The following is a 15,010-nucleotide window of genomic DNA, read 5'->3' as shown; positions in this document are numbered from 1 at the left end:
AGTGAGTACCTGCTGTCAGTTGTCTGAAAAAATAAATGAATTACACCCACAGGGTGTTTGGTGCCCAAGTCTCATCGATGTGTGAGGGCAATGAAGGCTATACCGTCTGGTCTGAAAGAAAACTACACACAAGTAACAGAAAATGTTAGTGAGGAATGTGTCACAACACAATGTCCAATGAGTGCCGTTTTCTTTTACGTCACGTGAACAGCTGTGTACGTATGCACCATTTACCTGGGGAAGTGATGGCATCAGGATGCGTTGTGGGAAGACGACAAGCCGGTGGAGGGAGTGTGATGCGCTTTGCAACGTCTTGCTGGGAAATCTTGGGTCCAGGCATTCATGTCAATGTCATTTATACACTCGCCACCAACCTAAACATCGTTGCAGACCAAGTAAACCCCTTCATGGCAATAATATTGGTCTTTTCCATCAGGATAATGCACCTTGCCACACAGCACACACTGTTGGGGAATGGTTTGAGGAACATTCCCCAGATCTCAATCTGATTCAGCATCTGTGAGATGTGCCGGATCAACAAGTCCGATTCACTGCAGCACCACCTTGCCACTTACAGGACTTGAAGGATCTGTTGCTAATGTCTTGGTACCAGATATCACAGGATACTGTCAGGGGTCTAGAGTCCATGCCTTGGTGTGTCGGCACTGTTTTGACTCATCAGTGTATCCCATTACTCCTGCTGTTGCTAGGGCCTATTCAGGCCCTATTCTGATCTGACCTGGGACAGGGTTTCTGTGGCCCTGTAAAAACACATATAACAGGGAGAGAACTGGGTGAGCTAGCACTAAGGTTTTGGGTCTTTTATGGTTCATGAACAGCTCTGACCTGTCTTTCCCACTGAACACCTCAACAGTTGTCAGTGGTCACCTCAACAGTTGAGAGTCTATGTGTGCGCAAATGTGTGCAAGTGTGAAAATATCTATGAGTGTGAGAGTGTGTCTGAGTGTGGAAATCCTTGTGAAAGTGTGTCACTGTGGGTGTGTGCTAGTTGCCCCTCTCCTCTCATTGCTGTAGCCCTGTGATCAGTAACTGCTCTCAATTACCGTATTGTCTGCTTCTCCTTTCAGCTTGGGGTTAAACTCTTACAGCTCCCTTTGAAGTCATCATTCCTTTATCTCAAGCCAGACTCAAGAATTTGGGGGAGGACAATGGAAAATGAATCCAAGAGAGGGCTTATGGCAATCATCAACGAGGGCTGCGAGGACACGGAAGTGTGAATGTCCGTTTGGGGGTGGGGGGCTGGTGGGTGCGGGGTGGGGGCTGTTTCGGGGGGGATTACTGGTTGTTTCAAATTTGTTTGTGGTGTACATACCAGAGGCGACAGCTCAACTCCAGAGAGGAAATGGTGTCTCAGTCCTTTAAAGAGGTGACAACAGGGGGACAGTGTCTTCAAATCAGCCAGGGACCAGTGAGAGGAGAGGGGGAATGATAGAAAAGATGACAGGGGGTTAGTGGAGGGGAAGAGTGATGGAAGGAATGAAACAACAGGGGGGCAGAACAGGGGAAGAGAGGGAGGAAAGATGGAATGAAAGGAGAAACAGGAAAAGTGCAGTTGTCAGCAGAATCAGATGGCATGCAGTGAGAGAGCCGGGAGAGCAGACAATTAAAGTGTGGAGTTAAGACAGGCTTTGAAGTTGGACATGGTGCATAATACCCTTAGAATGACTTAAAGAAGGGCAACAATTCACCAGCTTGTTATGGGGCTGTTTGGAGAGGAGGAGGATGTATTGTTAAAGGGTTCAATTTGAGGAATAATTTCCACCCCAAACGACCTCAGAAAGATTGAGGCAGCAGCTGTAGTGTAGGAGTAAAGGAGTCGAATGGCAACCTGTGCATTCTGATGAGGAGCGAGGGAGAAATGGTGAAACTGGGCAGAGGATGTAAAGAGAAATGAAGAAGTGAGAGGAGGAGAAAAAAGTCAAAGAGAGGAGAAAGAGACGAGAAAAGGGGGGGGCTATTGAAGGTTATTTATTGGTCTTTTCCCTCAATTTTAATCCGATTTTGCGCATGGCTTTTAAGTCTACCAATGTATAGAAACAATGTGGGATGCACAGTCTAATCCCATTTGGGCCATGAAGCTCTCCTCTCCCTCTGTAATGACTTCAATTTCCTCTTGCTGCCTCTTTCTGTCTCTGACTGAGTAGAGCCAATGGAGACATGTCTCAGAGAGGATGTCAAGATTTGGCCATGCTGGAAAGGACAAAATGTAGTATTCGTCTTGGTGCTTTCTGAGGTGGTTGCTAAAACCAAATGTGTGGTCTGTCACATCTGCTGGGCCCTCTGTAATTCTTGGCAGAATATAGCATTGTTTCGTCATTTAGTTCTACATTCCGAAAGTTTGTATTTGAAATCAAATAATTAATATTAAGTTAAAGTATGGATCAGCTTTTATTTGCCATTTGAAAATCACAAAACCTTTTATATATTGTCTCTATGTCAGGGCACCAAATGTATTCGGAAAATTTACTTGACAGATTTTTCTGGTTGCAAACCCGATTCCAAAAAAGTTGGGACACTGTACAAATTGTGAGTAAAAAAGGAATGGAATAATTTAAAAATCTTTAAAAATTTAATTCACAATAGAATATAGAGAACATATCGAATGTTGAAAGTGAGACATTTTGTAATGTCATGCCAAATATTGGCTCATTTTGGATTTCATGAGAGCTACACATTCCAAAATAACTGGGACAGGTAGCAATAAGAGGCCTGAAAGGTTAAATGTGGAGCAATATCAGAAAGGAGTTTCTCAGAGAACAACTGCAAATAGTTTGAAGTTATCATCATCTACAGTGCATAATATCATCCAAAGATTCAGAGAATCTGGAACAATCTCTGTGCGTAAGGGTCAAGGCCGGAAATCCATACTGGATGCCCGTGATCTTCAGGCCCTCAGACGGCACTGCATCACATACAGGAATTATACTGTACTGGAAATCACAACATGGGCTCAGGAATACTTCCAGAAAACATTGTCGGTGAACACAATCCACCGTGCCATTCGCCGTTGCCGGCTAAAACTCCATAGGTCAAAAAAGATGCCGTATCTAAACAGGATCCAGAAGCACAGGCGTTTTCTCAGGGCCAAGAATCATTTAAAATGGACTGTGGAAAAGTGGAAAAGTGGTCAGACGAATCAAAATTTGAAGATCATTTTGGAAAACTGGGACGCCATGTCATCCGGACTAAAGAGGACGAGGACAACCCAAGTTGTTATCAGCACTCAATTCAGAAGCCTGCAGCTCTGATGGTATGGGGTTGCATGAGTGCATGTGGCATGGGCAGCCTACACATCTGGAAAGGCACCCTCAATGCTGACAGTTATATCCAAGTTCTAGAACAACATATGCTCCCAACCAGACATTGTCTCTTTCAGGGAAGACCTTGCATTTTCCAACATGACAATGCCAGACCACATACTGCATCAATTACAATGTCATGGCTGCATAGAAGAAGGATCCGGGTACTGAAATGGCCAGCCTGCAGTCCAGATCTTTCACACATAGAAAACATTTGGCGCATCATAAAAGGAAGGTGCGACAAAGAAGACCTAAGACAACTAGAAGCCTGTATTAGACAAGAATGTGACAACATTCCTTTTTATAAACTTGAGCAATTGTCTTCTCAGTCCCCAGATGTTTGCAGTCTGTTATAAAAAGAAGAGGGGATGCCACACAGTGGTAAACATGGCCTTGTCCCAACTTTTTTGAGATGTGTTGATGCCATGAAATTTAAAATCAACTTATTTTTCCCTTGAATTGACACATTTTCTCAGTTTAAACATTTGATATGTAATCTATGTTGTATTCTGAATTAAATATTGAAATTTGAAACTTCCACATCATTGCATTCTGTTTTTATTCACAATTGTACAGTGTCCCAACTTTTTTGGAATCAGGTTTTTACAATGAAAGTGAAGAAAGACATTATTAGGCAAAAAAAAATATTATAATAGTAAAAACAATATGAAATATAGGCAAAAACATAATCTTTTAAAAAAGAAGAAAAACCCCATAAAATCAATATTCTACTTGAATATGATAGGATAATTTCAAATCCAAACATATATAGTAGAACCTAAAATCTAAGAAATTATTAATTGTATTTGTTTATTATGGAGGTGCCCTGTATATGTGGACATATGGGATGGGAAAAGACAGATAAATGGAGGCTTTTGACTTTAAATCATTGCTGTTGCCTGATTTCTATAACCCTAAATATGCCTAAATATACTTATTTATATGAACAATATCACACTTTAGTCCAGGCATGGGCAACTGGCGGGCCGCGGGTGGCCCCCACCCCCTCTTTGTGTGGCCCTCAGATAAATTTAGAAAACAGTAAAAGGACAAGAGACCACTCCACATTTTTCTTAAATCAGCATCTCTACATGTATGGCAGCCATTCCTGTGTCTGTGAAATTCCAACAAAGGCACACCTCATTTTACTTAATGAGGTACTGATTAGGTGATTACCTAAACCAAATCAAATTTGACAAGGAAAAGTATAAAAACCACTGCAGTGGTCATCACTATCCTCTTGCAATAGGACCAGCTGGATAGCAAAAACATTGCAAGTAGTACCTCAAAGGTAATTTGAATATAAAAATGTAAAAATATTCATCATGACAAAACAGTTAAAAAGAAAACCATTGAGTGAAGAAAATAAGGGTTCAATTCTGGCTTAACTGGCAGAGGGATACAGTGAGCATCAGGTTGCTTCCATCCTAAACATTTCAAAGACGGCGATTCATAAGAACAAGGTCAAGCAACAGACATTGGGGACAACAAAACTACAGACTGGCACACGGTGAAAACGACTGTCCGCTGACCGAGATGACCGTCAACTCATTCAAATGCCACTCAGCAACCTGTAGGATGACATCAAGTGACCTACAAAAAGAATGGCAAACAGCAGCTGGGGTGAAGTACACGGTGAGGACGGTTCGAAACAGGCTCCTAGGGGCTGGGCTGAAGTCGTGCAAAGCTAGAAAAAAGCCCTTCATCAATGAGAAGCAAAGACGAGCCAGGCTGAAGTTTGCAATAGACCATAAGGATTGGACCGTAGAGGAATGGAGTAAGCTCATCTTCTCTGACAAATCAAATTTTCAGCCTTGCCCAACATCTGATTGTCTAATGATTAGATGGAGACCTGGAGAGGCCTACAAGCCACAGTGTCTCGCACCCACTGTGAAATTTGGTGGAGGATCGATGATGATCTGGGGCTGTTTCAGCAGGGCTGGAATCGGGTAGATTTGTCTTTGTGAAAGATGCATGAATCAAGTCAAGTACAAGGATAACCTGCTTCCTTCTGCTCTGACAATGTTCCCCAACTTTTTCCTGCAGGAAAATGCTCCATACCACACAGCCAAGTCAATCAAGTTGTGGATGGAGGACCACCAGATCAAGACCCAGTCATGGCCAGCCCAACCTCCAGATCTGAACCCCATTGAAAAGCTCTGGAATTTGATCAAGAGGAAGATGGATGGTCACAAGCCATCAAACAAAGCTGAGCTACTTTAATTTTTGTGCCAGTAGTGGCATAAAGTCACCCAAATGCAATGTGACAGACTGGTGGAGAGTATGCCAAAACGCATGAAAGCTGTGATTAAAAATCTGGGTTATTCTACCAAATATTGATTTCTGAACTCTTCCTAAGTTAAAACATTTGCATTTTGTTGTTGAAAAATGAAAATGAATTTGTATTGTAATTGTTTTTGTTTTGTTATTTTGACCAGTTATTGTTTTCTACAAATCAATACTCTAAATGACAATATGTTTTTGGGAATTTGGGAGTAATGTTGTCAGTAGTTTGTAAATGTTCCTAAAACACATACCTATGAATAGTAAAACCAGAGAAACTGATAATTTTGCAGTGGTTTCTTAATTTTTTCCAGAGCTATATTTATGTACACTCACCTAAAGGATTATTAGGAACACCTGTTCAATTTCTCATTAATGCAATTATCTAATCAACCAATCACATGGCAGTTGCTTCAATGCATTGTGGTCCTGGTCAAGACAATCTCCTGAACTCCAAACTGAATGTCAGAATGGGAAAGAAAAGTGATTTAAGCAATTTTGAGCGTGGCATGGTTGTTGGTGCCAGGCGGGCCGGTCTGAGTATTTCACAATCTGCTCAGTTACTGGGATTTTCACGCACAACCATTTCTAGGGTTCACAAAGAATGGTGTGAAAAGGGAAAAACATCCAGTATGCGGCAGTCCTGTGGGGGAAAATGCCTTGTTGATGCTAGAGGTCAGAGAATGGGCCGACTGATTCAAGCTGATTGAAGAGCAACTTTGACTGAAATAACCACTTGTTACAACCGAGGTATGTAGCAAAGCATTTGTGAAGCCACAACACGCACAACCTTGAGGCGGATGGGCTACAACAGCAGAAGACCCCACCGGCTACAATTTGCACAAGCTCACCAAAATATAAAAGTAGTGAAAACTGCCAAAAAACCTATAGCGTGCAAAGGGTTAACGCGTTTAACAACAATCCCGGGAGAGATGACCAGAGCAGGAAAACAGGACATTGATCAATATTTTAAAATTGCCCAGATACACCTTAAGTAGCATCAGACCTAGTATACTTTTAATGCATTTGTTAATAATTACATACAATACATGGATGTGTGTGTGTGTGTTCCAAGTTAATCTGTGGCCCCCTGATGACCAGTACATAAATTCTGTGGCCCCCACCACCATCCAAGTTGCCCATCCCTGTTTTAATCCTTTCTAACATTCAATAGTTGTCCAGTGACTTCCTCCCAATGGGAAGTCTTGATTTTTGTTTCTCCACTTCTGTGGTCATAAAGAAAATGATCTGAGTAATTGCCATGGTGATGGACAAGACTAGACTTTCATAGTCATACACTAATACTCAGTTTCATGCAAGCTAAATAATCTAATGGGCCTTATTACACAAATGAATCGTACATATATTAGCCATGCTCAGACTGTTCAACCTAAAAATAATAATGTGGTATGTTCCAAAGCTGAGTATACTTTCACCTAAAAATATTTTGGAGTAAAAACATAATATTTTTGTCAAAGAAAATAATGCTCTATGTCTAAATAATTACTTTACAAATGATTTGTATCCCTAATTTACTTTTCCTTTATTTTATGTAGATAAATAACATGCATACATAGTGAGTAGGGTGGAACAGAGAGGTAAAACACTTTTGCAGTCGACCAGTCAATTACCAGAATATTGTTAACTTCTAATTTATGTAATTTATCAAAAGACATCTAGTGGCCCTTTTAGGTACTTCAGGTTATCGAGGTGTGCAAAACTGTCTTGTGTGACCTTTAAACATTATAAATGTATAAAATAATAAAATCTATTTATTAGATTGCTATACAGAGTGACAAGGCTGTGAAACATTATCCAAAATACAAACCATTAACTTTGAGAGTATAAAAATATCCTTGACCTTGTACTTTCTTATATAGTTATTTGCACACATTAATTCTTATTAACACTGGCCCTGAACTAGTGAATGTCAATAGGTGGAAGTCAAAATCTTAAAGAGTTAATTTTGGGCTGGATGTTTAATATGTTGTTAATATGTGCAATCTATAAGCAGAATCGCCATTAACATTTTAGTCATATAGGAGATGCTCTTATACAGAGCAATGTAAGTTAAGACGACGTGTAAAAACACAGTAGTAGTAAGTACATAATATTCAATGAGTTATCAGCAGAAGTCAGAACTGGAAAGAAGACAATACAAATAAGAAACATAGCACGTTTTAGTTCACATACCAACAGAGTACAGTTATTTTAAGTACTCTTTGAAAATGTAGGGTTTCAGATGATTTCTGGAAATGTTATCCTAGCCTCAAGGGGAAGCTGGCTCCACCACTGGGGTGCAAAGACAGTTTTGACTGAGCAAATCTTCCTGTAGGGGTGGGATGGCCAAAACCCCAGTGGTGTCAAAACACTATCATACCTCCTGTTAGCCATGAAATTCCAAGTTTGAAAGTGCACAGCACATATCAGCACAGTACATGACATAGTGCATCTTCGGGGACTTTTTTTTCTTCATGACAGCTGGATTTTTTTTATAACCAGGAGCCAAAAATCCCAGAATGCATCTTTAATAGAAAAAATATATAATTGTTTATTTGATTTTTCATATTAATTAGGCTATTTTGTCTTTAACTACATGACAGTGTTTCCCAAATCCAGTCTACAAGTACCCCTAAAAAGACATATTTGTTTAGCTCTGGAAACGCACTCATCATTCAACGTGTCAACTAATCATCAAGCCGTTAATGAGATGATTCAAGTGAGTTTGTCAGGGGCTACATCACAAATGTTTGTTGTTGGTTGTACTCAGCGCTGAAGTTGGGAAACATTGAAATATGTTAAATGGAAAAACATCTAGTTTTATAGTATACACTACCAAAGTTACCATAGATCGTCATAAACCTGAAAATTGCCCCGAATTACAGAAGATTCCTGTAAGTTTTTAAATCACTAGTAGTTTTGCAAAAGGGAAGGAGCACATGGGAGAGACAGATGGATAATCAGACAGTTCAGACTTGACTGGAAGCAGACCTTCTTTTTCCTTTGCCTAGAGTTGACTAGAGTGGAGTACAAATATACTAGCCCTACACAGTGTTCTATACTGGCCCTTAGTTCACCTCACACTATCAGCCCTGACAGAAAATCCATTCTGAAATCACACAAATGAACAGAGCCTATTGATCCCATGTCACTCAGACAGACACCTCACCATGCTACCAGCTATCCCAGTGACTAACAGTCTTTCAGTGTGTGTGTGTGTGTGTGTTGAAATGATCCTGGATGTCAAGGTGTGTTTGGTGTGTTTGGTGTCTCCTGAAGTAGTTCTGAATAAGGAGTGTGTGTGCGTGTGTGTTTATGTCAGACTTTCAGGTAGCTACTGTATTGCTGCATCAACTCAGTTAGGAGCGGAGTGTCACTGTGTGTCAACATCAGCTGCAGCGCCATGTCCACATCAAGACATAGAGTGGGAAAAACATGACAGGAAACTAAAGAAAACAGGTTGTGAGTGAAACATGATGAAGAGTGAGGAGACGCTGATGTGTGTGTGTGTGCGTGCGTGGGGGGGATGCTCTGCGTTAAACAGGGCTATTTATGCAGTCAGTGTTTGCGGACTGGAGTAGCCAAATGCAGACCTCCCTGGAATTGCTCTGTAAAAAGATCCAATGACTTTACTCGCACAGTAAGGCACATTCACACAGTGTACACATTTACAAACACACATTCACATATACACTTTCATACAAACATTCACATATACACATTCACACATTCATACAAACATTTACAAACACACATACACACATTCATACAAACATTTACAAATACACATACACACGTTCTTACAAACATTTACAAATTCACATTCACACATTCATACAAACATTTACAAATACACATACACACGTTCTTACAAACATTTACAAATTCACATTCACACATTCATACAAACATTTACAAATACACATACACACGTTCTTACAAACATTTACAAACATGCATTCACACATGCATACAAACATTTACAAACACACATTCATCCTACAAACATTGACAAATACACATAGACACAAACATAATCTTACACACATAATCAGAGACATCAATACAACAAGAGAGGGAGCATGACTGTAAGCGTCGCCTCATCACCATGCATAACCTTTAAACAAAAACAGCAGGACAAACTCAAATCACATCACGGATACCTAAACAACTCTTTTCTGTACTAGCACTAAACACCTCAGAGACCTTATCCCAAAACAGATATCCCTCATGTCTGAAGACATTTGTTTTTAATTTGTACCAAAAGCGTTGCCATATCACACACCTTGGTAGGACGAGTTAATCTCCATAGTTGACCACATCCATCGTCACATGTGGTTCCCCCTTGACTGTCACTATCTGTTGCAGGCTTTAACAACAACAAAACTCTACTGTAGTCAACCTAATCTATAATAGCTGATTTTTTAAAATACATTTTCAAAGCAAATCTTTTTGAGATTCTCTCTCTAATGACAAGCACTAAAGAAGTTGAATCAATTATTATTTTACCGATTATTCCTTGGGTGTGATTCAAATCCAAGCGGCCCAGTGGAAGCATATGGAATATCCCTGTCTGGCACTCCCTCAGTCTTTGATGAGTAAATAACACAGAAAAGAGAATTAGCTTAGGTATAGTGAAACATTATCCTAAATGTTCTCTAAGTACCTGTATGTCTATACAGTTATAGAGAAGTACATTATTGGTAGTTTAGTCTGAAGTGGCTTTTCTAAACACAAGATGACAGGATATTATGTTGAAACGTCTGTCAGGAATTTGACACCTGCCCATTTCTTTGACATCAATTCAGATGAAACGGGGGAAGAGGAAAGGAAGCTGGTTTAGATAATTGAGATTGAGATCTCCATATACAGATGTATGTTTCTCAGCAAGTTAAGATTGGGAAGTCATCCAACCGGTATATTCAAGCGAGTCAAACAGTCCAACGATAGGTTCTCCAAATGCTATTCTACTATTCTAGCTGGGGCTGGATCAGGTCTACCGGGGAAAACCTGTAAAAGAGGCCGAGGGCATTTGTATGCAAGAGCATCCGTAGTAACAGGGTGCTTCGATTAGGAAATACAGCAGACAGTGCAAGTTTTCTTGCAGTGTAAAGCTTAACGTTGGTTTTGCTTAACAGCTTCCATTTTTGAGACACCACCCAGGGGTGTAGCCACCCCTCTCAAGACTGGAGCTCTTCCTGGATAACAAATTTGTACTGAAGATGCAATAGCCGCAAAGATACACTACTGTTCAAAAGTTTAGGGTCACTTAGAAATTAGTTTTGAATAGGGAATATAGTCATTGAAAAGGTTATAAATAATGACTACAAAATTAATGAAAATAATAAGTGTCCTTCAAACTGTGCTTTCATCAAAGAATCCTCCATTTGCAGCTATTACAGCCTTGCACACCTTTGGCATTCTTGGTGTCAATTTGTTGAGGTAATCTGAGGAGATTTTACCCCATTACTTCCTGAAGCACCTCCCACACGTTGGATTGGCTTGATGGGCACTTTTTTACGTTCCATATGGTCAAGCTGTTTCTATAATAGTTCAATAGGGTTGAGATCCATTGACTGTGCTGGCCACTGTAGTATAGACCGAATACCAGCTTACTCCTTCTTCCCTAAATAGTCGTTGCATAGTTTGGAGATGTGCTTTGGGTCATTTTCCTGTTGTAGGAGGAAATTGGCTCCGATCCAGTGCCGTCCATATGGTATGGCATAATTTTGCAAAATGGAGTGATAGCCTTCTTTCTTAAAGATCCCTTTTACCCTGTAAAAATCTCCAATTTTATCACCACCAATGCAGACCCAGACCATCACATTGCCTCCACCGTTCTTGACAGATGGCGTCAAGCACTCCTCCAGCATATTTCAATTTGGTCTGCATCTAATGAGTGTTCTTTGTGATCCGAACACCTCAAACTCAGATTTCTGTTCATAACTTTCTTTCAAATCTTCCTCTGTCCAGTGTCTGTGTTCTTTCGCCCATCTTAATCATTTTGTTTTATTGACCAGTCTGACGTATGGCTTTTTCTTTGCAACTCTGCCTAAAAGGCCAGCATCCCAGAATTGCCTCTTCATTGTTGACGTTGAGTATGGTGTTTTACGCATACTTTTTCATGAAGGTGCCCATTGAGGACCTGTAAGGTGCCTGTTTCTTAAACTAGACACTCTAATGCATTTGTTCTCTTGTTCAGTTGTGCACCAGGGCCTCCCACTCCTTCAATTCTGGTTAGAGCGAGTTTGCACTGTTCTGTAATGGGAGTAGTACACATGTTGTATGAGATCTTCAGTTTCTTGGCAATTTCTCACATGGAATAGCCTTCATTTCAAGAATAGATGGACTAGTTTCAGAAGTTCTTTGTTTTGGGCCATTTTGAGCTTGTAATCCAAACCACAATTGCAGATGCTCCAGATACTCAACTAGTCTAAAGAAGACCAGTTTTATTGCTTCTTTAATCAGCACAGTTTCAGCTATGGCTAACAAAATTGCAAAATGTTTTTTTAATGATTCCTTTGCCTTTTAAAATTATAAACATGTATTAGCAAACATAATGTGCCATTGGAACATAGGACTGATGGTTGTTTATAACCGGCCTCTGTATACATACAGTATGTAGATACTTATGAAAGAAAAAAAAAAAAACATCACAAATGTCTACACTGTATTTCTGATCAATCTGATGTTATTTTAATGGACAAAAAGTACATTTCGAAGTGACCACAAACTTTTTAACGATAGTATATGTTGCCAAAATTGACCAAAATTGTGCAATGCTCCAAATTAGCATGAAGTGGGCCAAGGTCAACAGTGAAACAATGAGTGTCACTGTCTGCTTTTGGATATATATACCACCACAGTGAAGTTTGCAATTAATCACCAAGTACAGTTCTAGCCATAGGACCAGAATGTGTCAGACAGTTCTTCTCTGAAGCCCAGTGACTGAATATGAGTGAGCAAGATTGCAATGTGCAACCCCACCCCTCCTCTTGACTCCACTACCACCAGCAACCATCTTAATAGGCCAAACCCTGATCCAAGTGCACCTCCTCCTCTTTCAGAGGATGTGACCAATTGCTAGGCTGTAATAGCTTGTGGACTCAGAGTATTCTGAATAAAACTCAGAGATCCCCATTGGGAGCACCTAGGTAAATAATGGGACTTAACATCTGCGCTAGATTGGAGGGATTTGATAGACAAAATAACAAAACAAACAAAAAAAGACAGCTTTTCTCGCCCAACAAGCTTTCAGCCTGTATTACCAGAAAACGTGAAGGAACCAGGGGAGACTATATGGAGACTAAAAAACCCAGACCCAGTAAGGTGGAGGCTTACTCAAGTGAGCCGTGTGGACTACTGTCTTGTCCCATTCCTGCTTGTCCCCAAAAATCTGAAAAGTATTGATATATAAAAGAATGTGCTCTTATCTGATTTGCATACCCATTAATTCTACTGAAATTCCATAGGGACAGAGCTACTGGAAATGTAATCAAAGACTGCTACATGACAACAAGATCAGAACCAAGGGAATTCATAACCAACTTCTTTCTAGATAACATGGATACAGCCGATCCTCATATGGTATGGGACACTTTCAAATGTGCTTTTAGAAGCTACAAAATAAAATAGTCAGCAACAAAGAAAAAATTATGCCTGTCGAAAGTGACTAAAAACAATAAATGAGAAATGGAATTAATAGTAGAGATAGATAACAATAAAAACTGTAAGATAGAGGTTCAAAATAAGTTAGAAGAGAAGCAAAAATAACTAAAGGCACTTATTCAAGAATGATAAAATATAATCTATTACATAAATAAAGCTAATTGGATGGAAAATAGGGATCGCTACATTCCTTCTAAATTTTAAGCATCGGAATGCAGCAAAACCATTTACTGAAAAACTTAATATTTTGTGGAAATGTTCTCTGTACAATATGAACTTAAACCACTGAATGAAGTGAACTATAGAATTTCTTGGGGATAATAATGTAAAATGTACAATTATACAAAAAGATCATGTCATGTCAGACAGGAAAGTCACCAGGGCCCAATGGCATAAAAACACACGTGGATCTTAGTTTTTGGATGTACTGAAGGACCCTTTATTAAATATATTTATAGTTATTTATGACATTTTAACGAAATTTTTATTAGTTCTTTATGACATTTTCATTAGTTATTTCTGAAATAACTAATGAAAAATTAACCAAAACCCAGCAAGGTTTTTTGTACTAATAAAGCAGGACGCAAATAGGGAATGTGAAGTCCAAATCATAAAACAAATTCTAGAAAAATGCATTGCATTTTGGACATTATTCATCCTGATCAGAAAGGTTTATTTTTAGTTGACATGCAGTATAGGAATTTCACGACGCCCACGGCCTTGATTGCCCTTCACTCTGGCTGTGATGCCCTGAAAAATATTGTACGCCCTACGGCCACCATGGCCTTTGTGCCCCTACTACGGCCAAAATCACGTGGTCAGCAGTTTGTTCGTAAATTTGTTTGTGGTTTGCAACTGAGAACAACCACAAGAACAGACTTCATACAGGCAAGCAAGCTAGCTAGTTATCGATAGATAGATGACTTATTTAGTGCTTACCTGAATCAAACCTCTCTGTTTTGGAAGGTGCAACTAGGAGGTGGGAAAGGTCCGACCTCCGAGTGGGAGAAAACACCTCAACACTGTTTGAGAGCTCTGAGTGGGAGAATACACCTCAACACTGTTTGAGAGCTCTGAGTGGGAGAATACACCTCAACACTGTTTGAGAGCTACGAGTGGGAGTATACACCTCAACACTGTTTGAGTGCTCCGGGTGGGAGAATACACCTCAACACTGTTTGAGTGCTCCGGGTGGGAGAATACACCTCAACACTGTTTGAGAGCTCCGAGAAGTAACGTTAGGTTTGACATCACTCAAATCTATAAACATTTTGAGGGAGGAGTAGACGTAATTTCAAGGATTAAAACATAATTCACTTTTTATGTGGAAAAAACATATCAGTTATAATAAGTTATTATTCAAAATATGATATTAAAAAGTGAATAACGTATATGTTTTTATGTCATGCATGTTTCTATTCTTATAAGCAATTCAAGTCCAAATCATCTTATTTCACTCAATTTTGTGCCCTAAATATTTTTGTGATACCGAAGGCCAAATGGCTTTGCCCCTAAAATGACGACATTCCAAGCCTGATGACATGTTGGAGATAACAAAGCTCAATTACTGGAAATAATAAAACAATACAAAAAGGCTAATATAGCTGGGCTATTATTCATAGGGGATTTGGAAAAAGCTTTTGATGCATACTTTGAAGTATGACTACATTTTATATGTAAATGTCTGAAGCATTTTTATATCTGTCATGTAGTAACCCCAGGCCATTTCTCAGACAGTT

The sequence above is a fragment of the Esox lucius genome, chromosome 11 (genome assembly GCF_011004845.1).
Source record: "Esox lucius isolate fEsoLuc1 chromosome 11, fEsoLuc1.pri, whole genome shotgun sequence".
Lineage (NCBI taxonomy): Eukaryota > Metazoa > Chordata > Actinopteri > Esociformes > Esocidae > Esox > Esox lucius.
This window is presented reverse-complemented; position numbering follows the sequence as displayed.